Source organism: Equus przewalskii, chromosome 1 (assembly GCF_037783145.1).
Source record: "Equus przewalskii isolate Varuska chromosome 1, EquPr2, whole genome shotgun sequence".
NCBI lineage: Eukaryota > Metazoa > Chordata > Mammalia > Perissodactyla > Equidae > Equus > Equus przewalskii.
Genome location: NC_091831.1, coordinates 171,433,948 through 171,459,811, shown reverse-complemented (window position 1 = coordinate 171,459,811; position 25,864 = coordinate 171,433,948). Strand labels below are relative to the sequence as shown.

At 39.4% G+C, this 25,864-nt stretch overlaps 1 pseudogene; it reads left to right on the top strand.

Annotated features, from left to right (window-relative positions):
• The window catches only part of LOC103546415 (ferritin heavy chain pseudogene), a 52,792-nt pseudogene extending 31,068 nt beyond the window's left edge, over positions 1-21,724 (top strand).
• Positions 21,725-25,864: the final 4,140 nt, after the last annotated feature.

Genomic DNA, 25,864 nt, shown 5'->3' with positions numbered 1-25,864 from the left:
ATGGCTGTCATTGGCTTTGAGGTGCGGTCCTTACCCTAGGAGTGCAAAGAGCATTTAGAAGAGGTGATTCCAAAGAATAAAATTTAAGGCAAAGAGTACTCTTTGGGTGAGACAAAAATTTGACACATCTTGAAAGGAATACTAATGCAATGACGTTTCCTTATACAACGCACTCAAAACGCCAAAGGAATTAATTTTCCTTTGATATAATGCAGCTGGATATTAGCAAGAAAGAACTACATGAAAAAGCTAAGGTCAAATGCATCGAGCATGGAGAACACAAAGCAATTAATGTGAGAGAAAAAGAGGACTGTGGCTGTAAAGGAAACGGAAATGGGGTATTAGCAGCCTTTTGATGATCACAGACCAAGCCCTCTTCAGCAGGAAAAGGTTACATTAACTAAATGGCCTGGGAGCTCTTAACACGGATGCGGCAGAGAGCACGTGCTTCCAGGGCAGAGAAGGAAAAAATTTTATTTAAAGATGAGAACGCAAAAGATCTTTCAAAAAATTTCTTACCGACTACCTAAAAATCAATAAGAAACAGCAAAAAACCACACTAGAACTATGGGCAAAGACACGAAGAGCAAATCACATGCACAAAAAAATTCCTAATAAACATTAAAAGAGGCTTAGCTTTCCTTATAATTAATCAAATAAAAATTAAAACAATAATGTGATTATTTCAACAAATCAGATTGGCAAAGATTTAAAAATTGATGATATTTAGTGTTGACAAGAGGGTAGGAAAGCATCAATGGGGACATAGTCTTGTTAGAATTGTTAATTAGTACAACTCTTTTGCTGGAACTCTTTGCCTTTTTTGGAGGAAAATATAGCAATTTTGATGATATTTTTAATGTTCATCTCTTTTGACTCAAGATTTCTATTTCTAATCACTTGTCTCACAGAAGTGTGCAAGTGTTCAAGGGGGTTAATTATAGCATTGTTTATAATATTTTAAAATTCTAGAATAACCCAACTGTCCATTAATTGAGGTTGGTAAATAACTATGGCACTTATAATGGAATACTATAAAGCTATTAAAAAGAACAAGACGTATCTTTACACAGTGGCATGCAGTAAGCAAGAAAGCAAGTTGCAAAACAATATGACTAGTGTATAGGGTTTCCTTATGGGGTGACGAAAATGTTCTGGAATTAGATCGTAGTGATAGTTGCACAACACTGTGAGTGGACTAAGAACTACTAAATTGTTCAATTTAAAATGGTAAAAATGGGGGCCGGCCCCGTGGCCGAGTAAGCTTAGGTTCACACGCTCTGCTTTGGCGGCCCAGGGTTTCGCAGGTTCGGATCCTGGGCGAGGACATGGCACCGCTCAGTAGGCCACACACGCTGAGGCAGTGTCCCACATGCCACAGCTGGAAGGACCTACAACTAGAATACACAACTATGTACTGGGGGGATTTGGGGAGAAAAAGCAGAAAAAAAAAGATTGGCAACAGTTGTTAGCTCAGGTGCCAATCTTTGGATAAAATGGTTAAAATGTTGAAGTTTATGTTATATGAATTTTACCTCAATTTAAGAAAACAATATGAATAACATAACTCCATTTTTGTGAGACAAACAATAATGTCTATTAGTATGTGTGCAGAAAAAACCTGGAGAAAGATATAGCAAATAATTGATAGTGATTATCTCTGAGGGTGATAGATATGGTCTATTGTCAATATCCATGTTGCATATGTCTCCAATGTTTGAATTTTTAGTAAAACAGCATTTGTAACTTTCATATTTGGAAAAAACATACTAAGTCTCTTGAAAAGTATACCTTTTTCTAGAGAACTAAGTTCTGATTATTTGGGAACAAATAATTGAACCAGTAAAAATTTCCTTTCATCAAAGATATTTCAAAATATCTATTTTGGTGATGATGGGGTTCACAATATGGCACCTTGGCATGGCTGGCCTTGGGGTGGCGTACCAGTTAAGTTTGCGTGCTCTGGCTGGCCTTGGGATGGCATAGTGGTTAAGTTTGTGTGCTCTGCTTTGGCAGCCCAGGGTTCACCAGCTTGGTAGGGACCTACACGCCGCTTATCAAGCCATGCTGTGACAGGCATCCCACTTATAAAATAGAGGACGATGGGCACAGATGTTAGCTCAGAGCCAGTCTTCCTCAGCAAAAAAGAGGAGGATTGGCAGCAGACATTAGCTCAGGGCTAATCTTCCTGAAAAAAAAAAAAAGCACCTAGGCAAATTAAATATCTTAAGCTGAAGGAATTTTTTAAAAATAGCAGAAGCTAGGTCACTCCGACCTCCTTCCCCACCTTCTTCCCTGAAACAGGTCATAAAGCTCCCATGTAAAAGTTCCCCTTCTAGTACCAGGAGAAAAGAAGATGCTCTTATCACCAGAGACAAGCATTGGGACCAATAAGGCTGTATCAACACACCTTGCTAAACTAACCCTTATCTTCCGAGTTGCTTCTTCACCATTTACTTACCCCTAGCCCAAAACTCTTTGTCTTGTCAATTCTTCACAAATTTATTGTTTCTTTGTTCAAAAAGTGGAAAAGCTTCCTGCTCTGGTCACTTCTTCAGGTCTTCATTCTCTCTTGAAGGCTCCCCTGTACACATAAAAATTCAATAGAACTTGTATGCTTCTCTCCTGTCAATCTCCCTTTGTCAATTTAATTTTCAGACCCAGCCAGGGACCCTTAGGGTTGAGGAAAACTTCTTTCCTCCCCCATAGTGGGAATCATCTTGTTTCAGAACTGTGAGATTGTAAAGGCTTTATTTTCTGTTTTGCACTTCCTTACTCAATAAAGACAAAGGAGAACATGCACAAACCCTTGTTCGCTACAGTGAGACGCTAAAATCCAACCTTCATTACGACTGAGACGTAAACACTCATTGTCTGGAAGGAATCGGGTACCGAAGTCTGTGTACCCTGAATTATGCCTCCATTTCCAACCAAAGCATCTGCTGGGTCTTGACCTTCAGACAATACCAGGAAGTATAAGTCTCAGGGTCAGAAGATCAGGATTCTGGCTCCAGTTCCACCACTAATTTGCTGTGTGAACAAAGGCTAATCCTTCAACCTCTCTAGCCCTCCATTCCTTCATCTCTAAAAATGGGGAGATGGTACTAAACACTTAGAGTGGTAAAATTATGTGATTATGTAAAAAATCAAGAAGCCAAACAAACTGAAATAAAATGATGTACACCTGAAATTTATACAGTGTTATCAACCAATGTGACCTCAATAAAATAACGTTAAAAGAAAAAGCCAAAGAAATACTACACTCAGAAAATTCCAGGGGCTGGCCCTGTGGCATAGTGGTTAAGTTCACACACACCGCTTTGGCAGTCCAGGGTTCACAGGTTTGGATCCCAGGCGCAGACCTACATACTGCTCATCAAGCCACGCTGTGGTGGCATCCCACATACAAAATAGAGGAAAATTGGCACAGATGTTAGCTCAGCAACGGTCTTCCTCAAGCAAAAAGAGGAAGACTGGCAATAGCTCAGGGCCAACCCTCCTCACCGCCCCCCCCCCAAAAAGCAACTTTAAACAAAAAAAGAAAAAGAAAATTCCATTTAGGACAGTGCACATAATTTTATATAATCTTAAGAGTCTGTTAAGGCAACTAAGCACAGAGCTGTGGCCAAACATACTTGTTTGTGAGGATGGCCAAGACACTGTATGCTTACATGATGCTATCAAAGAGTTCCTGTGAGTGCAGTGAAGTCCTTCTCTGCAGAAACGTTTGAACCTTCTAAGAAGAAGAAAGTTCACTCAATAATCTAATGTTTCTTCTAGTTCTAAAGATGTGTGATTTTACGAACAGAAAAGAATTGTATTCCTTGCTGCCCCCTTGTGAATTTTAAGGAAACTGCTCCTTGGTTTATTAAATTCCTTTTTTAATTCAGCAAACATTTGTCAAGTACTTGTCTTGTACCAGACACTCTGCTGGTAATGCGAACACAAAAATAAATAAGGCGATGCCCACTCTTAAGGAACTCACAGATTAATAAAGGCTATCAATGGCCAAACATTTGTGCTGTATATGTATACGTGGTCTACACGGCCATACTGCACTTAACAGCACATGGAAACAAAAGAGACTTTAAAATGGTCAGTCTTTTCAGCTCTTTCAGCATAGTCTCTGTGAGTTAATTCCTGTCAGTGTCTCAGTCATATTTCATATTTAATTTATTCTACTTCTAATCTCAGGTATTATCATTTAGTACTACGGGTTTTATTTGGGCATCGTTACCATCATTTTATGTTTGATAACTCTAGACAAAGGCCATGTGATATTCAAACCATACTAACACAAACACTAGTGTCATGGAAGAATTTTTTGCAATAAACAAAAGCATAGCCCATGTCAGGAAAGAAGTTAAATTTTTTTTTCAATTTCTCACTGTTGTAATCCCCAGGGCCTCTGCAGGACCTGGCCCATGGTTGGTTGGTTGAAATAATAAATTTGAATGAATGACTAAAGAGTGGATGAAGTTGAAGGATGGGTTTGAAATCAGCCTGTGAACAAAGAGTAAGACTTGGATTGCTAGAAAGGATGGAGAAGAACAAATGAGAAAGGGAGAGCCGCATCTAAGCCAGGCCGTTTATCAAGCAAAACATGATGTTAAGTACATGGATTAATTATTAATTAGTGCTGATTCATTTAGGGGGCTACTTGAGGCCACAGGTATCCAAATATAGACAGAATCTGACTCGGGTCTTTTCCCTGAGCCTCAAGAGATTATTTACTGTACATCTACTCTTCGGAATAGGAAGAGATTGAAGCAGGGTCTATAGAGAGTGAATCCGGCTTAGTGAGTCAGGAGCCAGAAGGTCTCCTTCCACCACTTCCTGCCAGAATATTGGCCTGTGATACCCACAGCTTCAACCACTTCTTTTCAAGACCTAGATATAAATCTTGTTCAATAAAAACAATTACCAGAAGAGAGAACATTCAACAGTTGTAATTACCTAAATGTCCCACCATTAACCATTTGAATGACTAAAGCCTCTACATTGATTGTTTTAATGAATGATAATTAAAACCAAATAACCTCTAGGCTCATTTGATTTCTACAGTGACAAAACTGAACCTCTAGGCATTATATTGCAAGGCCCTGAATTGAGTCAAACAAAGCAAAACAAATAAAGAACAAGGGGAATTGGGAGGTGGGTGGAAAGGTGCCCATTGCACACTGGAGTAGAAAGAAGGCAGTGTACCACCCTAAACACATTTCGATTACCAGTAGATGGGACAGTCCTGCACCGCTCCCTAGTCAAGAAATTCTTGCAGGCTTTGCAATGTGAATGGTGTAGTTAGAGTAATAACTGCTTCCCACCATCCCCTACCACCAACCAATATGCAGCTCATTTCTGCCCTCTGCAGCTCTGCTTCCCTCATGTGGAGTCATTTCCCCAATTCCCTAAGCCCTGCTGGGAATATGACATGTCCTCGGCTTAGACACGTGATTGAGGATTTTACCTCTTTAAATCTAAGGCATCTTGCAAAGTATTTCCTCCAGCCCCAAAAGATGTTAGCAATGGACAAGGATTAGACACACTTGGTTTGCCATATTTGTAGTACAGAGAAGGGACATCATCTTGCATAAGTTAAGGCAGGGACTGTCACACTTATCATTACACCCTCAGAGGTTAGCGCAGCACACAGTAAGTCCACAAAAATACTTTTTGAACTCAACACAAAGTAATTTATATTAAAATCTAGGCTAGGCCTAACAATATTAATGTCACAAATCATACACTAATAAGTCTTTCCAGAGTACCGTATTTGTTGAAATCTTTAAATATTTAAAATGGCAGGTGAGCAGACTCCGTAACTTGGTGCTCTGTGGTATCTGAGAACACTATGACCGAAAATTTTCTTCTGCAGGACGAGCACTTCAGGGTGGAAGACAGAGAGAGCCAGAAAGTTTGGCCAGTTTGGCACTTTCTATAAACAGTCAGTGAACCCACGCTTACAAAGCATTACCATGTGCTGGGCATTGTTCCAGGCGCTGAGATCATGGGGGAGTCGTCTGGGGTCAGCCAACAGTATTGGAAGACGCTCTCCCAATGAGCTACAAATTAACCCCAAATCTTCTATTTTCCTGGAATTTGTATTAAGAACCTCATATCAAAGAAAACATGACACCCACTGCATGCATTAATTAGTAATTAGTGCTGACTAATTTAGGGGGCTACTTGAAGGCATAAGTATCCAAATACAGACAGAAAGCAATGTATTTTAAAATAGTGCAATTTTCACAGCCTGTGTGTTTGTGTTTAATGGAACCCACGTGCAATGGCATTTATGATGCACTAAAATAAATAAGCTCGCAAAATCCACAGCACTATAAATAAAACAATCGTGGAAAATACACTGCCAACTTCTCCCCTAGTAATCTTAAATTCAAATTAATGTGTTTTCATTATGGCAATCCCTTTGGCTCTTTTAATTTTTTTTTTTTTTTTTACCACATTCATGTATTCTCCATTACTACCCTCCACCCCACTCCCACGAAATCTGTACCCATGATGATACTTTTATTTTTTAGGGAAATATTCTGGTTTTTAAAAGTTGGCAAGAGCCCTATCTCTTTAGGAAGCACAGGTCAGAAAAAAAAGCACTACCATATTTGAATTAATTTCAGATGGTTTAAAGACCTAAATGGGAAAAGTAAAAATTTTAAACGATTAGAAGACCATTTAGGAGACTCTCTATGACATCCAGACACAAATAAGACCCAAAACACAAACCATAAAGAAAAGTATTATAAACTCCACTACATTAAAATATAAAGCAATATAATAAAATAGAAAACAATAGTTACCAAGCAATATAATAAAATAGAAAACAATAGTTACCATTAAAAGAAAGGTTAAGAAAAGCTACAGACTGAGAGATGATATTTAGGAGTGTAAATTAGCACAATTACTTTCAAGACAATTTGTCTAAATCTCATAAATTTAGAAATACACATATCCTATAACCCAGCAATTCTACTGTAAAATATACACCTACAGCAGTAATCCTCAGACTTTAGCTTGCATCAGAACTACCGGAGAGCTTGTTAAAATTCAGTTTGCTGGCCCCTCCCCCAGTTTCTGACTTAGTCAGCCTGAGTTAAGGCCCTGGAATTTGCATTTCTAAGAAGTTGCAGGTGATACTCAAGCTGCTGCTGCTGACTCCGCACTACATTTTGAGAGTCACCACCCTAGAGAAACCATCACACACGCACCTAAGGGGACACATACAAAAATGTTCACCATAGTACTGTCTGCAGTTGTGAAAAACTGGAAACCTCCAATAAGGAAACGGTTGAATAAGTGTAGAGCATTCAGGCAATGCAGCTAAACGTGTGAACAACACGTATCTATATGAATAAATCTCAAATCAAAATGGTGAGTGATAAAGCAAGTTGCAAAAGAATACATTCAATATAGCATTTACGTAAATCTGAACACCGGTTCCTATTGTTTATGGATACAGTCATATGTACCCAAAGTAGGAAAACAGGGACAGGAAAGATACATATTAGCGAGAGATTAAGGGAGTTGAGATTGAGAAGGGGTTCAAAGGAGCTTCAATTGTGTCTGGTATATTTTGTTTCTTTAAAACTGACCCCAAACTCACCTCTTTCCAATTCCTTCCTCCCACCCCAGAAAAGACAGAGGGCAGTGACAAAGTGAGATGGTCCGTCCTGTCTAGGGCAGAGCTGAAAAGGATGGTTCAATGGGAGCGTCCCTCTCCACACAGCAAAATGATAAAGGAAGAAGACGATTGATTTCACTACTTTTTGTTTCTTTTTTCCTGGTCTTTCAAACAAACTTGGACATCAGTATCTGCCTGTCTGAACATAAATAAGCAAATAAATAAATAAGGAGGGAACGGAAGAAGAGAGGAGACAAGAGAGAAAAGAAAAAGAATCACACCAGCACTCTTTAGAAGGACGGCGCCTCTCTTTAGCGAGGGACGTATTTACCATCATGGTGTGGGAGAGGCACGGCAGGAGCCACAAAGTTGTTAGTAAGAACACCAACTTATTTTTCCATCTTCAAGCTGTTTCACTGAGAGTAGAAAACAGAGACACTTACATGAAGTAAGAGAAATGCGGCGCACCCTGAAATGACTACCGGAGGTTTGGGCTCTGACCAAAAAAAAAGTTTCCTTCTTCCTTTGAACGTGAAGAAGTTCAGAGCATGTTACCTCAAAATATGCTGCTTTGGCATATTGACTATTTTCAGTTAAAGGCACTTGGAAAACAGCCAATATAAGAAAAAGACGCCGATCTTTCTTTTTCTTAAAAGCAGGAAATGAAATTCCTACATGAAAGATGTCCTCCGGAAAAGCAAAGTCACATTCTTGTCATCAAGGATGAGAAGTTGAGCCAAGGAGAACTGGATACAAACAGACCTTGTTAACATAATTCTCACCTTCCTTGAGCCTCTCCACAGTTAGTCACTTTTCCACACTTGTTTCTCTTTGTTCAACCTACTGTAAAAGCAAGTAGGTTTTGCCATTTCTTTGGGTTTCATTCTTGTGAGGGCTCCCATGTCACATAAAACTTCACATAAATTTGTATGCTCTTCTCCTGTTAATCTGTTTCATGTCAGTTTAATTCTCAGGTCCAGCTGCAAAACCCTAAGACGGTAAAGGGAAAAATTTGCCTCCCCTACAAATGTATATAATGTCTCTGAAAACTTCCTCTGAACTAAGTCTTGGCTCAATTCAGCTCCCCAGAAACTTCAAATGCTATCAGCTCCTCCAAGAAGCCCTGCTGACCACAGTAGCCCCCTCTTTATCCACAGAAGATATGCGGGATCTGTTCCAAGACCCCCAGTAGATGCCTGAAACCACGGACAGTACCGCACCCTACATATACTATGTTTTCTCCTATACATACATACCTATGATAAAGTTTAATTCATAAAATAGACACAGTAAGAGATTAACAACAATAAGTGATAATGAAATAGAACAATTATAACAACAGACTGTAATAAAAGTTATATGAATGGTTCTCTCTCTCAAAATATCCTACTGCACTGGACTCAGCCTTCTTCTTCTCGTGTTATGAGATGATAGACGATGCCTATGAGATGAGATGAAAGAAGTGAATGAAGGGCATTGCGACGTAGCGTCCCCGGCAGGAAGGAGCCGGATGGCATGAGATTTCATCACACTACTCAGAATGGCACACTATTAAAACTTATGAATTGTTTATTTCTGGAATTTTCCATTCAATATTTTCAGCCTGCGGTTGGCTGTGGGTAACTGAAACCACGGAAAGTGAAACCACAGATAAGGGAAGACTATTGTATGCATTCTAAAATAGCATCTTCAGTCTCCCTCCAATTCCTTTCCCTGCTTTATATTTGTTCACAGTACTTATCACTACCTGATATCTTTTTTTTTCCTGCTTTTTCTCCCCAAATCCCCCCAGTACAGAGTTGTATATTTCAGTTGTGGGTCCTTCTAGTTGTGGCATGTAGGACACCACCTCAGCATGGCCTGATGCACGGTGCCATGTCCATGCCCAGGATCCAAACCGGTGAAACCCTGGGCCGCTGAAGCAGAGCATTGCCATTTACAAAGTATTTTAACATTAGTGATCTTACTTAACCCTTAAAACCTTCCCAAACTGGGTATTTATCTTAGAGAAATGAAGCTTATGTTCATAAAAACTTGTACATGAATGCTTACAGCAGGTTTATGTGATGGAGCAAAAGACTAGAAAGAACCCAAACATCCTCCAACAGGTGAATGGATAAACTGTGGTACACCCATAGAAATGGAATACTACTCACCAATAAAAAGGAATAAACTATTAACACCTGCAACAACCTGGATGGGTCTCGAGGGCATTATATTGAATTTAAAAAGAAAATCTCAAAAGTTCACATATTGTATAATTCCATTTATATAACATTCTGAAAATGACAAAACTATAGTGATGGAGAACAGATCAGTCATTGCCAGGGGTTGGTGACAGGGGAGGGGTGACTTTAAGGGGTAGCGCTGGGAGTTCCTTTGCGGCAAGGAAACAGTTCTGTATCCTGATTGTGGTAGTGGTTACACAAATCTATGACTGGATAAAATGTCACAGAACTGTACAGCGGAAAACAAAAACCAGTACACGTAAGAACTGTGAAATCTGAACAAAATCTCTAGTTAGTTCTTGTTAGCATTGCACCACTGTCAATTTGCTGGTTTGGGTAATGTGTCCCTGGAGGAGACTGAGTGGAGAAAACACAGGAACTCTCTATACTATTGTTGCAACTTTTGTGAGTACAATGTTATTTCAAAATAAAAAGTTTAAATTATGCATAATTCTACGAATTGCATATACAACACACAGTGACTGACTTTTAATTAGAAGGGCTATCAAGTAGAAAGTTTACACTGGGAAGATCCTCGGTTGCAAATCTCAGAGCCATATTTGATATTCCATAGACCTACGCATTCTGAACCACTCCAAAGACTTAAGGAGTGACACTCTACACCGGTACCTCATAATCGTGATTAGTAATCAACAAATTTACTTTTACTAACCTGGAGCTCTAGCTGCCAATCAGGGTTTCAAGGATAAGCGCTCCCACTGAAATGGTCGGTTTTCACTCTCTGACAGGCAGGGCCTGAAATGTGATTAGAGGGGGGTGGGTTTAATTGAATGTTCTCGTAAAAACCTTCCTATATACAAAATTCTAATGTAATTTTATTCTGTGTCACTTCACATGGAAAGTGAATTTTGGCTGAACACGTGTATGTTGTACAGATAATTTTGTAACTAAACACCTAATCACCGAAATAAAAGAAAACCCACAGAAAAGCTGTGGCAGTGGTGATGGCAACAGCTCACACACGTGAGGGCTCACCCAAGGCACTGTGCTGAGGGCCTCAGAGATGGCCTCATTTCATCCTCACGACGGCCATGTGAGGAGGTATTACTATTGCTTTTTAAAGATGAAGCTGTTGAGACTCAGAGAGGTTAAGTAACTTGATCTGGGTCGCACAGGCAGTAACTGGCAGAACTGGGAACCTCCACTGGTCATCTGATTCATGTGTCCACTGCTTTTGCCCCTACATTACAGTGCCTTGATCTTTACTCGCCTCCTCACCTTCAGCTTCCCTTCCTGTCAATCCATGTATTAGTTTTCCTATTGCTTCCGTAACAAATTACTACACACTAAGGACATAAACAGCACAGTTCTGAAAGTCAGAAGTCTAAAATGAGTCCCACTGGGCTCAAATAAATGTGTTGGCACAGCTGTGTTCCTTCTGGAGGTCCTTGAGGAGAATCCATTTCCTCGCCTCTTTCCAGCTTCCTGAGGCTGCCTGTATTCCTTGGCTTGTGGCCTCATCCCTCCATCTTCGAAGCCAGTGAGTCTTTTCACAATGGCAGCTCTCTGGTTCTCTCTCTTCTGCCTCCTTCTTCCATTTGTCCATCTTGTGATTACATTAGGCCCACCTAGATAATCCAGGATCATCTCCCCATCTCAAGGTCATCTGATTAGCAACATCAATTCCATCTGCAACCTTAATTCTCCTTTACCAAGTCACCTCACATGTTCACGGGGTCTGGGAATCAGGACATGGACATCTTGGTGGAGGGGAAGGCATTGTTCTGCCTACCACAAGCCATAATGCTGGCATTGAAATGATCTTTTTATTTATCACTTCAGATGACCTTTCTTTTTCCTATCAATTCTAAATTTTTTCATTTATACATTTATATTCCTACCTTGTTCTTAACAATTTGGTGTGTCTTAGGAATACATACTTGTGTACAGAAAATTACAATGTAAAAAATCAGGGTTGAAGAGGAGATTCTGGGAAGATAGTAGATGAAAAGCACCGAGCGTCTGTCTCCTCACCTGGACAACAATTGCACTGGCAGAATCTGTCGGATGCAACTACTTTGGGATTCTGCAGTCCATTGAAGGTTTACAACTTCCAGGGGATGCCTGGATGGCAAAATGGGGTTAATTTCGGTCAATTTCAAGCCTCAGCGAAGCCCCAGCTACTCACCATCCTCCAGTCCCATGGCAGGTAGCTGTGCATGCATTCCTGGAGCAGCTTGCACACAGCTTGTGGGAACCAGGGTGGGCAACAAGGATCCTGTCCTCCAAATATTGGGACTCTGTGCCCTAATTGCTGTGTCCGACTCAGAGACAGGCAGCCATTGATGCATTGCCCCCTCCCCCACGTTGTTGCAAGCCTCTCCCTGTCTGACCGAAGTGACCTCTATGAGATTTCAAGGGCTGGCTTTCTTCCCCCTCACCTTCATTTTCCTCTTTTCCACATTTTGGGAGCCAGACATTAAACATTAGGATTTTCAAAAGCAACTGTATATATGGGGCAAATTAGAAAGTCACCACACATGCCCCAGGAAATGTACAAGCTCAAAAAAGACCTGAGGAGACCTTACGTCTACATCTCAGGCTGATCCTTGGCAGAGACAGACCCCAACAATTTTTTTTTAAAGTAAATCAAAACAAAACCTAAAGCCAGCAAACCTTGGGGAAAGGAGAGTATCTGATTTCCAGAGTTACCATATCATTAGATTCAAATGCGCACATTTTCAACAACAACAAAAAAAATCACAAGGCACACAAAGAAACAGGACTGTCTGGCCCATTCAAAGGAAAAAAACACATCAACAGACCTGTCCCAGAGGAAGACTAGGTGGCAGACCTACCACACAAAGGCTTACCAAAAACTATCTTGAACATGTTCAAAGAACTAAAAGAAAATGTGGAGAATTTCAAGAAAACAAAGTATGAACAAAGTAGAAATATCAATAGGGAGATAGAAAACCTAAAAAGAAATCAAAAAAGAAATTCTAGGGGCCAGCCCCATGGTCGAGTGGTTAAGTTCACACGCTCCGCTTCGGCGGCCCAGGGTTTTCCCAGTTCAGATCCTGGGCATGGACGTGGCACCACTTGTCAAGCTATGCTGAGGCAGTGTCACACATAGCACAACCAGCGGCACTCACAACTAGATTATACAACTATGTACTGGGGGACTTTGGGGAGAAGAAGAACAAAAAAGAAGATTGGCAACAGATGCTAGCTCAGGTGCCAATCTCTAAAAAAAATCAAAGAAATTCTAGAGCTGAAAAGTACACTGACTAAAATGAAAAATTCAAAAGTAGATTTGAGCAGGCAGAAGACAGAATCAGTGAACCTGAAGATAGGATAATGGAAATTATCAAGTCTAAGGAATGAAAAGAAAAAAGATTAAAGAAAAGTCAACAGAGCCTAAGGGAACTGTGGGACACCATCAAGCAAACCACCATACACATTGTGAGTCTCAAAAGAAAAGAGAGAAAGGGGAAGAGATTATTTGAAGAAATGATAGCTGAAAACTTCCAATTTGATGAAAGACGTAAATATAAACGTCCAAGAAGCTCAATGAATTGCAAGAAAGAAGAACTCGGAGACCCACACCAAGACACACTGTGAACAAACTGTTGAAAGACAAAGAGAGGATCTTGAAAGCAGCAACAGAGAAGCAACGCATCACACCCAAGGGATCCTTAATTAGATCACCAGCAGATTTCTCATCAGAAACCTTGAAGCCCAGAAGGCAGTGGGCTGATATGTTCAAAGTGCTAAAAGAAAAAAACTGTCAACCAGGAATCCTATATCTAGTAAAACTGTCCTTTAAAAGCGAGAGAGAAATTAAGACATTCTCAGATAAACAAAAGCTGAGGGGGGCCAGCCCTGCTCATCACACCATGCTGAGCTGGTGTCCCACGTGCCACAACTAGGAGGACCCACAACTAAAATATGCAACTCTGTACTGGGGGGATTTGGGGAGAAAAAGCAGAAAAGAAAAAAGCTTGGCAACAGCCATTAGCTCAGGTGCCAATTTTTTCAAAAAAAAAAAAAGCTGAGGAAATTTGTTACCACTAGACCTGCCCTGAAGAAAATGCTAAAGAAAGTCTTGCAGGTTGAAATGAAAGGACACCAGACTGTAACCTAAAATCATAGGAAAAATTAAGATTTCAGTAAAAGTAAATCTGTGGGCAACTATAAAAGGTAGTATTATTGTAAAAAATGATTTGTAACTCTACTTTTGGTTTTCTACAAGATTTAAGAGAGTAATATATTTTTTAAAAAACAATTATTAGTCTAAAAGCTAGTATTATTATAACTTTGGTTTGTAACTCTACATTTTGTTTCCTACACAATTTAAGTGACTAATGCATGATAAGTAACAATTATTAGTTTATGGTTTTAGACACACCATGTATGAAGATGTAATTTTGTGACATCTATAACATCCATAATCCAACAAAGGCTACATTGCCCAAATACCAGGATGCTGGAGAGATCCACACCTTGGTACCTACAAAGGTGGGTGGATTGGAGCACACAGAGGAAGCCAACCAGAGGAATAGTGGAGGAAGTGCCTAGGATCCTGGCCTTCTGGCCACAGCAGCTGAGCCAGCTGCCCCCAACCCCAGAGAACCTGGCGGGCAGCAGTGGAGACATGTGTGTGACTCCAGTCTCCCAGCTGAGGTGGCACCTGCAGCCATCAGGAGCATAGCAGCAGTGGAAGTGGAACTCTGTGATCCCAGGCCCCCTGGCCATGCTCAGAGCCTGGAGGCAGCAGCAGAGATACACACACAATTCTAATTTCCCAACCACAGCAGCACCTGGAGCCACAAGGAAATAGGCAAAGGCAGAGGTAGAGCACTCCCCTCCCCCTAACCTGGCTCCCCCAACCCCCCTGCCACTTTGGCAGAGACTACAACCCGGGCTCTTGGATGCAGTAGAGGCATCAGCCATTCCTGTACCCCTAGTGGTGAAGCCAGCAACCAGAGCACACTGGCAACAGCAAGGCATCAGTGACTCTGGGAGGTGCAGGCAGGGACCATGGACCTACTGGCAACACCCCTAATAGAGGGGGTGAAGGGCGGAACGCGTCTACCCTCAAATATAGGCAGAGTGCGCTCAGCTAAGAGAAACCAAAAACTAGTGCTATAGCGCCACCTACTGAAAAACAAAAGAAAGCCCTCTAATTTCCAACCAGTTGAATAGTTAGAATCAAAACAAAGCTATGCCTAAATAAGAAAAGCTTTTGCTACAAGTCCACCAGTAGAGGAATAACTCAGCAAGCACAACGAAAAGCCACAGTAACATGGCATGACAAAAAGAAAATAATTCAGAAACCAAACATAAAGTCAGGGAAGAGTGTGATGTAACTCATAAAGAATTCGAAATAGCTGTCATGAAGAACTCAAAGAGCTACAACAAAACTCAGAAAGGCAGTTCAGTGAGCTCAGGAATAAAATTGACGAACAGAAGGAATACTTTACCAAAGAAATTGAAACTGAAAAAGAACTAAACAGAAATTCTGTAGCTGAATAACTCAATAAATAAGATGAAGAATGCATTAGAAAGCATTGGAAATAGAGCCAGAGCAATTAGGCAAGAAAAAGAAAGAAAAAGTATCTAAATTGGAAAGGAAGAAGTAAAACTGTCACCGTTTGCAAAAAACTATTAGAAATAATAAATACAGTAAAGTTGAGGGTACAAAATCAATGTACAAAAATCAGTTGTGTTTCTATACATTAACAACAAACTAGCAGAAAGACAAATCAAGAAAACAATCCCATTTACAACTACAACAAAAAGAATAAAATATCAAGGAATAAATTTAACCAAGAAGGTGAAAAACCTATACACTGAAAACTATAAGACATTGTTGAAAGAAATCAAAGAAGACACAAAGAAGTGGAAAGATATTCCATGTTCATGGATTGAAAGAATTTACATAATTAAAATGTCCATATTACCTAAAGCAATCTACAGATTCAATGCAATCTCTATCAAAATCCCAATGACATTTTTCATGGAAATAGAACAACGAATCCTAAAATTTATATGGAATAACAAAAGACCCCAAATAGCCAAGGAAATTCTAAGAAAAAAGAACAAAGCTGGAGGTACCACAATCTCTCATTTCAAAGTATACCATAAATCAAAACCACACAGTATTGGCAGAAAAAGACACACAGATCAATGGAAGAAAATTGAGAGCTCAGAAATAAACCCACACATCTATGGACAGCTAATTTTCAACAAAGGGACCAAGAGCATGTAATGGAAAAAAGACAGGTCTCTTCAATAAATGGTGTTGGGAAAACAGCCACATGTAAAAGAATGAAACTAGATCACTATCTTACATCATACAAAAATTGACTCAAAATGGATTAAAGATTTGGATGTGAGAGCCAAAACCACAAAGTCCTAGAAGAAAACATAGGCAGTAAGCTCTTTGACATTGCCTTAGCAGTATCTTTTTGAATATGTCTCCTCAGGCAAGAGAAACAAAAGCAAAAATAAACAAATGAGATGACATAAAACTAAAAAGCTTACGTATAACAAAGGAAACCAACAAAATGAAAGACAATCTACCATTTGGGGGAAGATATTTGCAAATCATATATATGATAAGAGATTAATATCCAAAATGTATAAAGAACTCATACAACTCAACAACAAAAAGACAAACAACCTGATTAAAAATTAGGGAAAGGATCTGAACAGATATTTTTCCAAAGAAGATATACAAATGGCCAATAGGCACATGAAAAGATGTTCAACATCACTAATTATTAGGGAAATGCAAATCAAAACCACAATGAGATATCACCTCATGCCTGTCAGAATGGCTATTATTAAAAAGACAAGAAATAACAAGTGTTGGAGAGGATGTGGAGAAAAGAGTACCCTCATACACTGCTGGTGAGAATGTAAACTGGTGCAGCCACTATGGAAAACAGTATGGAGATTTCTCAAAAAAGTAAAAATAGAAATACTGTATGATCCAGCTATTCCACTTCTGGGTATTTATTACAAAGAATATGAAAATACTAATTTGAAAAGATATCTATATCCCTACGTTCACTGCAGCATTATTCACAATAGCCAAGACTTGGAAATCATCTAAGTGCCCATCAACAAATGAATGAATCATATATACATAAAATGAAATATTACTCAGCCATAGAAAATGATGAAATCTTGCCATTTGCAACAGCACGGATAGACCTTGAGGGTATTATGCTTAGCAAAATAAGTCAGACAGAGAAAGACAAATATCATATGATTTTACTCATAAGTGGAAGATAGAAAACAACAACAACAAACAAACACATAGATACAGAGAGCAGATTGGTGGTTACCAGAAGAGAAGAGGGGGAGGGCAAAAGGGGAAAAGGGGGACACTTGTATGGTAATAAATGGAAACTAGACTCTTGGTGGTGAACATGATGTAGTGTATACAGAAGTAGACATACAATGACGTACACCTTAAATTTACATAATTCTATAAGCCAAAGTTACCTCAATAAAAATAATTAAAAGCATACAGAATGGTTTCTCCTAAAAAAATAAAAAATAAAATAAATAACTGAAAGGAATGGGGATGGAGCTATATAAGAGCAGAGTTGTATGTTTTCGAACTTAAGCTGGTATAAATTCAAATTAGAATGTTATCACTTTAGGATGTGAAATGTAATCCCCATGGTAACTGCAAAGAAAATAGGTATAGAATATGCACAAATGAGAAGGGAATTAAGATGTTTTACTACAAAAAAATCAACTAAACACAAAAGAAGACAGAATGCAGGAAATGAAGGACCAAAAACGCTAAGGCATATAGAAAACGAATATTAAAATGACAAAGTCTCTCTTTATCAATTAGTACTTTAAATGTAAATATATTAAAATCTCCAATCAAAAGACACAGATTGGCAGAATGGATTTAAAATAATGATCCAACTATATGATCTCTACAAGAGACTCACTTTGGATCCAAAGACACAAATAAGTTGAAAGTGAAAGGATGGAAAAAGACATTCCATGCAAATAGTAACCAAAACAGCAGAGGTGCCTATACTAATATCAGACAAAACAGACTTTATTTATTTATTTATTCATTTTTAGGGAGATTAGCTCTGAATTAACATCTGTTGCCAATTCTCTTTTTGCTGAGGGAGATTGGCTCTAAGCTGACATCTGTGCCCATCTTCCTCTATTTCATATGTAGGACACCTGCCACAGCATGGCTTGACAAGCAGTGCATAGGTCCGCACCCAGGATCTGAACTGGTGCACCCCAGGCTGCCAAAGTGAAACATGTGAACTTAACCACTGCACCACCAGGCTGGCACCCCAAAACAGACTTTAAATCAAAAAAGTTTACAAAAGTCAAAGAAAGACATTATATATTAATAAGTGGTTGAATAGCAAGGAGATAAACTAATTATAAACATTTATGCACCTAATAACAGACCATCAAAATATATGAAGCAAAAACTGACAGAATTGAAGGGAAAATAAACAGTTCCACAATCATGGCTGGAGACTTCAATAACCCACTCTCAATAATGGAGAGAACAGACAGACAGAAGATAAGTAAGGAGAGGGCTTGAACAATCCAATAAACCAACTAGACCTAAGAGACATACAGAACACTCTACCCAACAACGACAGAATACACATTCTTCTCAAGTGCACGTGGGACATTCTCCAGGATAAAACATATGCTAGGCTACAATTAAGTTTCAATAGATTTTAAAAGATAGATATCACCCAAAATATCTTCTCCAATCATAATAAGATGAAGTTAGAAATCAGTAACAGAAGGAAAACTGGAAAATTAATAAATTTGTAGAAATTACACAACACACTCCTATACAGCCAATGACTTAAAGAAGAAATCACAAGGGACATTAGAAAATGCTTAGAAACTAATGAAAACAAAAATATAACATATCAAAACTTATGGGATGCAGCAAAAGCAGTACTAAGGGGGAAATGTATAGCTATAAACACTTACATTAAAAAACAAGAAAGATCTCAAATCAATGACCTAACTTTACAACTTAGGAAACTAACAAAAGAAGAAACAAATAAACCCAAAGCTAGCAGAAAAAAGGAAATAATAAAGTTTAGAGCAAAGATAAATGTAATAGAGGGTAGAAAAACAATAGATGAGATCAATGAAACCAAAAGTTGGTTCTTTGAAAACGTCAACAAAACTGACAAATCTTTAGCTAGATTGACTAGGAAAAAAGAGAGAATTTATTTTATTAAGATAAAATAAATGAAAGTGGGGACATTACTACTGAATCTATGGAAATAAAAAGGATTATAAGAGAGTACTATGAACAATTGTATGCCAACAAATTTCACAACCTATATGAAATGGAAAAATCCTTAGAAACACAAAACCTATCAAGTTTGAATAATAAAGAAATACGAAATCTGATAGACCTATAACTAGTAAGGAGATTGAATCAGTAATCAAAAACTTCCCAACAAATAAAAGCCCTAGCCTTGATGGTTCAGTGGTAAATTCTACCAAACATTTAAAGAAGAACTAACACCAATCCTTCTCAAATTCTTCCCAAAAATTGGAGTGAACACTTCCAAATTCATTCTATGAGACCAGCATCACTCTAATACCAAAGCCAGACAATGACACTACAAGAAAAGAAAACTACAGAACAATATCCCCTGTGAACATTGATGCAAAAATCCTCAACAAAATAGTAGCAAACCAAATTGAGCAGCACATTAAAAGGATCATACATCATGACCCAGTGGGAATTATTCCTGGAATGCAAGGAAGGTTCAACATACAGAAATTGCTCAATGTTAATCAACCACATTAATAGAATGAAGGGAAAAAACCTTCACAATCATCTTAGTTGATACAGAAAAAGCATTTGACAGAATTCGACACCCTTTCGTGATAAAAGAAACACTCAACAAACTAGGAGTAGTAGGAAACTACCTCAACATAACAAAAGCCATCTATGAAAAATCCACAGCAAACATTATACTCAATAGTGAAAGACTGAAAGCTTTTCCGCTAAGATTAGGAACATGGCAATGATGCCTGCTTTCACCATTTTTATTCAACATAGTACTAGAAGCCTGAGGCAGAGCAATTAGGCAAAAAAGAAAAGAAAAGAAATAAAAGGTATCCAAATTGGAAAGGAAGAAGTAAAAATATCTCTGTTCACAGATGATACTATGTTAAATGTAGAAAACCTTAAAGATTCCACAAAAAAATCTTGTTAGTACTAATAAACAAATTTAGCAAAATAGCAGGATACAAAGTCAACATACAAAAATCAGTTGTATTTCTATACAATAACAATGAACAAACTGAAAAGAAAATTAAAAAACCAGTTCCACTTACAGTAGCACGAAAAGACTAAAATATGTAGAATTAACTTACCTAAGGAGGTAAAAGACTTCTACAATGAAAACTATGAAACATTGCAGGAAGAAATTAAAGAAGACATAAATAAATGGAAACACATTCCATGTTCATGAATTAGAAGACTTAGCATTGTGAAAATGTCTATACTACTCAAAACAATCTACAGATTATATGAAATCCCTATCAAAATCCCAATGACATTTTTTACAGAAATACAAAAATCCATCCTAAAATTCATGTGGAATTTCAAGAGACCCAGAATAGTCAAAACAATCTTGAAAAAGAAGAATAAAGTGAGAGGACTCATAGTTCCTGATTTCAGAACTTACTACAAAACTATAGTAATCAAAACAGTGTGGTACTGGCATAAAGATAGACATATAGACCAATGGAATAGAATAGAGAGCCCAGAAATAAACCCTCACATATCTAGTCAATTGATTTTCACCAAGGATGCCAAGACCATTCAATGAAGAAAGGATAGTCTTTTCAACAAGTGTTGCTGGGAAAACTAGACATCCACACGTAAAAGAATGAAGTTGGACCCTTATCTAATACCATATACAAAAATTAACTCAAAATGGATCACAGACCTAAATATCAGACCTAAAACATAAAACACTTAGAAGAAAACATAGAGAAAAAGCTTCAGGACACTGGGTTTGGTAATGATTCCTTGGACATGACATCAAAGACACAGGCAACAAAAGAAAAAATAGACAAGGTCAACCAAGAAAATTAAAAGCTTTTGTGCATCAAAGGAGGCTTTCGACAGTCTTTTCCAAGAGTCACCAGTTTCCTGCCTCACCAGTGCTTGGATGAAACAGGAGCTGCTCCTCTGGCTGGCCACTCGGAGCCAGCCCTCAGCCACCTCCTCACAGTGCCCAGTGACAGCCCTAAGACCCCTGCTGGGGTCCAGTGCTGGGCAGCCACCGCTGCCTCTTGTCAGCCACCCGCCATAACAACTGCGTTCCCCTCACTGGTAGGACTACCACCAGGACTCGGAGGCCACCATCAACTGCCAGATCAACCTGGAGCTCCACGCCTCCCACATCTACCTAACCGTGTCTTACCACTTTGACCACGAAGATTGGCCTTGAAGAACTTTGCCAACTATTTTCTTCACCAGTCTCGTGAGGAGAGGGAACTGGTTGAGAAACTGATGAAGCTGCAGAACCACCGAGGTGACCAAGTCTTCCTTCAGGATATCCAGAAACCAGACCGGGAGAACGGGCTGAATACACAGGAGTGTGTGTTACACTTGGGAAGTGTGAATCAGTCTCTACTGGAACTGCACCAACTGGCCACTGACAGAAACAACCCCTACTGTGTGACTCCATTGAGGCTCGTTACCTGAATCAACAGGTGAAATCTATCAAAGAATTGGGTGACCACATAACCGATACACAAGATGGCAGGCCCAGAAGCTGGCATGACGCACTATCTCTTCGACAAGTACATCCTGGGAGACAGTGACAATGAGAACTAAGCTTTATGCTGGCTTCCCATAGCCACGGGGGTGAGTGCCCTGGTCACCAAGGCAATACGCACATGTTGGGGTCACCTTTACCTTTTCTATAGGTTGTACCAAAACATCTACTTAAGTCCTTTCATTTGTACCGTTCCTTCAAATAAAGCAATTTAGTACCCTCACCCCTCAACAAAGAACATTTTTCTTTTTTTTTTTTTTAAGATTGGCACCTGAGCTAACAACTGTTTCCAATCTTCTTTTTTCTTTTTCTTTTTTTTTCTTTCTGCTTTTTCTCCCCAAATCCCCCCAGTACATAGTTGTATATTTTAGTTGTGGGTCCTCCTAGTTGTGAGAACATTTTTCAACAGAGTGAAAAGGCAACCCACAGAATGGGAGAAAATATTTGCAAATCATATATTTGATAAGGGATTAATATCCAGAACATATAGAGAACTCCTAAAACTAAACAACAAATAACCCAATTCAAAACTAGGCAAAAGACTAGAATGGACATTTCCCCAGGAAAGATATTCGAATGTCCAATAAGCACATGAAAAGATGCTCAACATCACTAATCATCAGAGAAATGCAAATCACAACCAGAATGAGATACCGGTTCGTATCCATTAGGATGGCTACTATCAAAAAACCCGAAATAACATGTGCTGGCGAGGATGTGGAGAAATTGGAACCCTTGTGCACTGTTGGTATAAATGTAAAATGGTACAGCCACTGTGGAAAACAGCAGGGCAATTCCCAAAAAACTTAAAAATAGATTTAGCATATGATCCAGCAATTCCACTCCTGGGTCTACACCCAAAAGAATTGAAAGTAGGGTCTCAAAGATATATTTGTACACCCATGTTCATAGCTAAATCAGAATAGGTAAATCATGGAAGCAACCCAAAGGTCCATGAACAGATAAATAGATAGCAAAATGTACGTATATACATACAGTGGAATATTATTCAGCCTTAAAAAGGAAGGAAATTTTGACATATGCTACAACATGGATGAACTTTGAAGATATTATGCTAAGTGAAATAAGCCAGTCACAAAGATACTAACACTGTATGATTCCATTTATATGATGTATCTAGAGTAGTGAAAATGATAGAGACAGAAAATAGAATGGTGGTTGCCAGGGGCCGGGGGCTGGGTGAATAGGGAGTTGTTGTTTAATGGGTATAGAGTTTCAGTTAGGGCAAGCTCAAAGAGCTCTGGAGATGGATGATGATGACGGTTGCTCAAGAATAGGAATGTAATTCATACCATGGAACTGTATACTTAAACATGGTTAAGATGCTAATTTTTGTTATATGTACTTTACAATAAAAAAATTTGAAAAAATCAGGACCAATTTCAGGCCAAATCCAACATGCAGATATACAGACCTTAAGTTTCTGTGTAGTTAGTAAATTAAGCAACAGATTTGAATTACCATCCCCTCTACCAACTCTCACCTTCCAGGAGCACATATTTAACAGGCAAGCTTCCCTATGGATTCAGCAAGTGAGAGAAAATTATACGTTATCTAGCCAAACTGTCTCAAGCATGAGTGTAGAATAAAGCGGCTGTCATACATGCAAAGCCTCAAAATGTTGACACCTCAAGCACTCTTTCTTAGGAGACCACTACAGCCATGCATCGTTAACAACGGGGATACATTCTGAGAAATGCGTTGTCAGGCAATTTCATCGTGGTGTGAACTTCCTGGAGTGCACTTACACAAACCTGGATGGGACTGCACACCTAGGCTACACGGTATGGCCTATTGCTCCTAGGCTACAAACCTGTACAGCACATTACCGTATTGACTATGCAGGCAACTGTAACACGATGGTAAGTATTTGTATATCTAAACATAGAAAAGGTACAGCAAAAATATGGTATAAAGATAAAAAATGGCACACCTGTGTAGGGCACTTACCAGGAATGGAGCTTGCAGGACTGGAATTTTCCTTTTCTCTTGCCTCTTCTTTGGCTCTGCATTCCTACTGCAGTTAAAACTCCTCATGAGTCAGTTCCTCAGGAACCACCTCTGGGAGCTCCTCAGCATCGTCCTCATCACATCCAGGTTAGAGCTGCTCGCCATCGCAACCACGGCCTTGCTGATGTTTGCAGCCTCCTCATCCTCGGCAAATCCACTGAAGTCATGGATGAACCTCTCCAGCATCTTCTTCCAGATGCCATTCATCCACTCCTTGGTGACAGCACCCCAAGCCCAAGGAAGCTTCTTGATGCAGTCATAGATGTTGTAATCCTTCCAGAATTGCATCAGTGTCTCCTCAGTTGCAGCAATAGCCTGGGCAAAGGTCCTCCTCAGGTAGCAGGCCTTGATAGCTGCTATAACTCCCTGATTCATTGGTTGGATCAGAGGTGGTGTTTGGAGCAAGAAACATCACTTTGATACTGGGATGAAGATCACCAATAAAAGAAGGATGTCTGAGAGCATTATCAACAACAAGCAAACTCTTGAAAGGTACATTATTCTCCAAACAGCACTTCTCCATTTCGTTGGCAGAGCAATTCAGGAGGGCATCTTGAAAGAGGGGCTGGGTCATCGAAGACTTCTCATTGCTCTTGTAGTACACTGGCAGTGTGTGCTTATTGACATGCTTGCAGGCGCTGGGGTTCTCACTGTGCCAGATTGAAAGGTTTCAATTTGTAGCCTGCAACATTGCCCCCAATTATCCTGTCTTAAAAGCCTTGAAACCTGGCATTGACTTGGTCTCCTTGTGGATGAAAGTCCTTTCACGCATCCGTTTCTGGCATAGGGAGGATTCATCCATATTGAATATTTGCTCTGGCAAGTAATTTTCCTCCACAATCAGCTCATCTAGAGTTTCCAAAAATTCGTCAGCTGCCTTCACATCAGCACTCACAGACTCACCACTCACTTTCACATTATGTGATGAATAATGATTCTTGAATCATTTAAACCACCCCCAAGTAGCAGTAAATTCAGCATCGTAGTCGGATTCAGCCTCTTCTTTCAACATCACAAATAACTTTTTACTTTGGCCATGATCGTCATGCTGCTGAGTGGGATATGCTTCTGTGTCTGGTCGTCAGTCCAAGTCTTTAGGAGTTTCTCTACATCTGATACGGGCCCTTCTTGAATTCCTGTTAGTCTCATTGCCTTCGATGAAGCAGATCCTTTAACAGCTCCTGTCACTTTGTTCTTGTCCTTCAAGATCATAGCTATGGTGGCAGGGGACATGCCTGACTGGCGAGCAATGACCATCACTGATTTTCTGCCTCCGTAGTCCTTACTCACTTTTAATTTTGTTTCCATGTCAATTACTCAATGTGGTCTCTTACTGGCAACATTAGCAGTGGATTTTGTACACTTCGGGGCCATGATGAGCAAAACAACATACGATTAATTCAAGCACAAGAGAAAATGATGCAATCAAGAGACATGGTAAAGCAAGATGTATGAGGCTGCTGCCAGTGTAATACAGCACACAATTTACAGTAAACTGTTTTAGTAAGGAAAAAGAGTACACTCTAAAACAATGATAAAAAGTATAGTATAATAAGTGCATAAACTAGTAACATAGCCACTTGTCATCATTATCAAGTATTAGGTACTGCACATAATTGTATGTGCCATGCTTTTATACCACCAGCAGAGCAGATTTGTTTACACCAGCATCACCACAAACATGTGAGTAATGTGTTACACTACAGTGTTATGACAGATGCAATATCATTAGGCAATAGGGATTTTTTTTTTTTTTTGCTGAGGAAGATTTGCCCTGAGTTAACATCTGTTGCAAATTTTCCTCTTTTTGCTTGAGAAAGATTCACCCTGAGCTATTCACCCTGTGCCAATCTTCCTCTGTTTTATGTGTGGGTTGCTGCCACAGCATGGCCACCAATGTTGCAGCCACAGCACAAGCATCAATGAGTGGTGTAAGTCCACATGCAGGAACTGGGCCCAGGCTGCTGAAATGGAGCCCACCGAACTTAACCACTAGGCCATGAGGCCATCCCTTAGGCAATAGGAATTTTTGAGCTCCATTATAATCTTATGGGACCACCGTAGTATACGTGGTCCATTGTTGATCAAAACGTCTTTCCGTGGCACATGACTGTACATGACATAAGTCATTCCTTAATTCCCAATATAAGATATCTTGTATTTTTCTC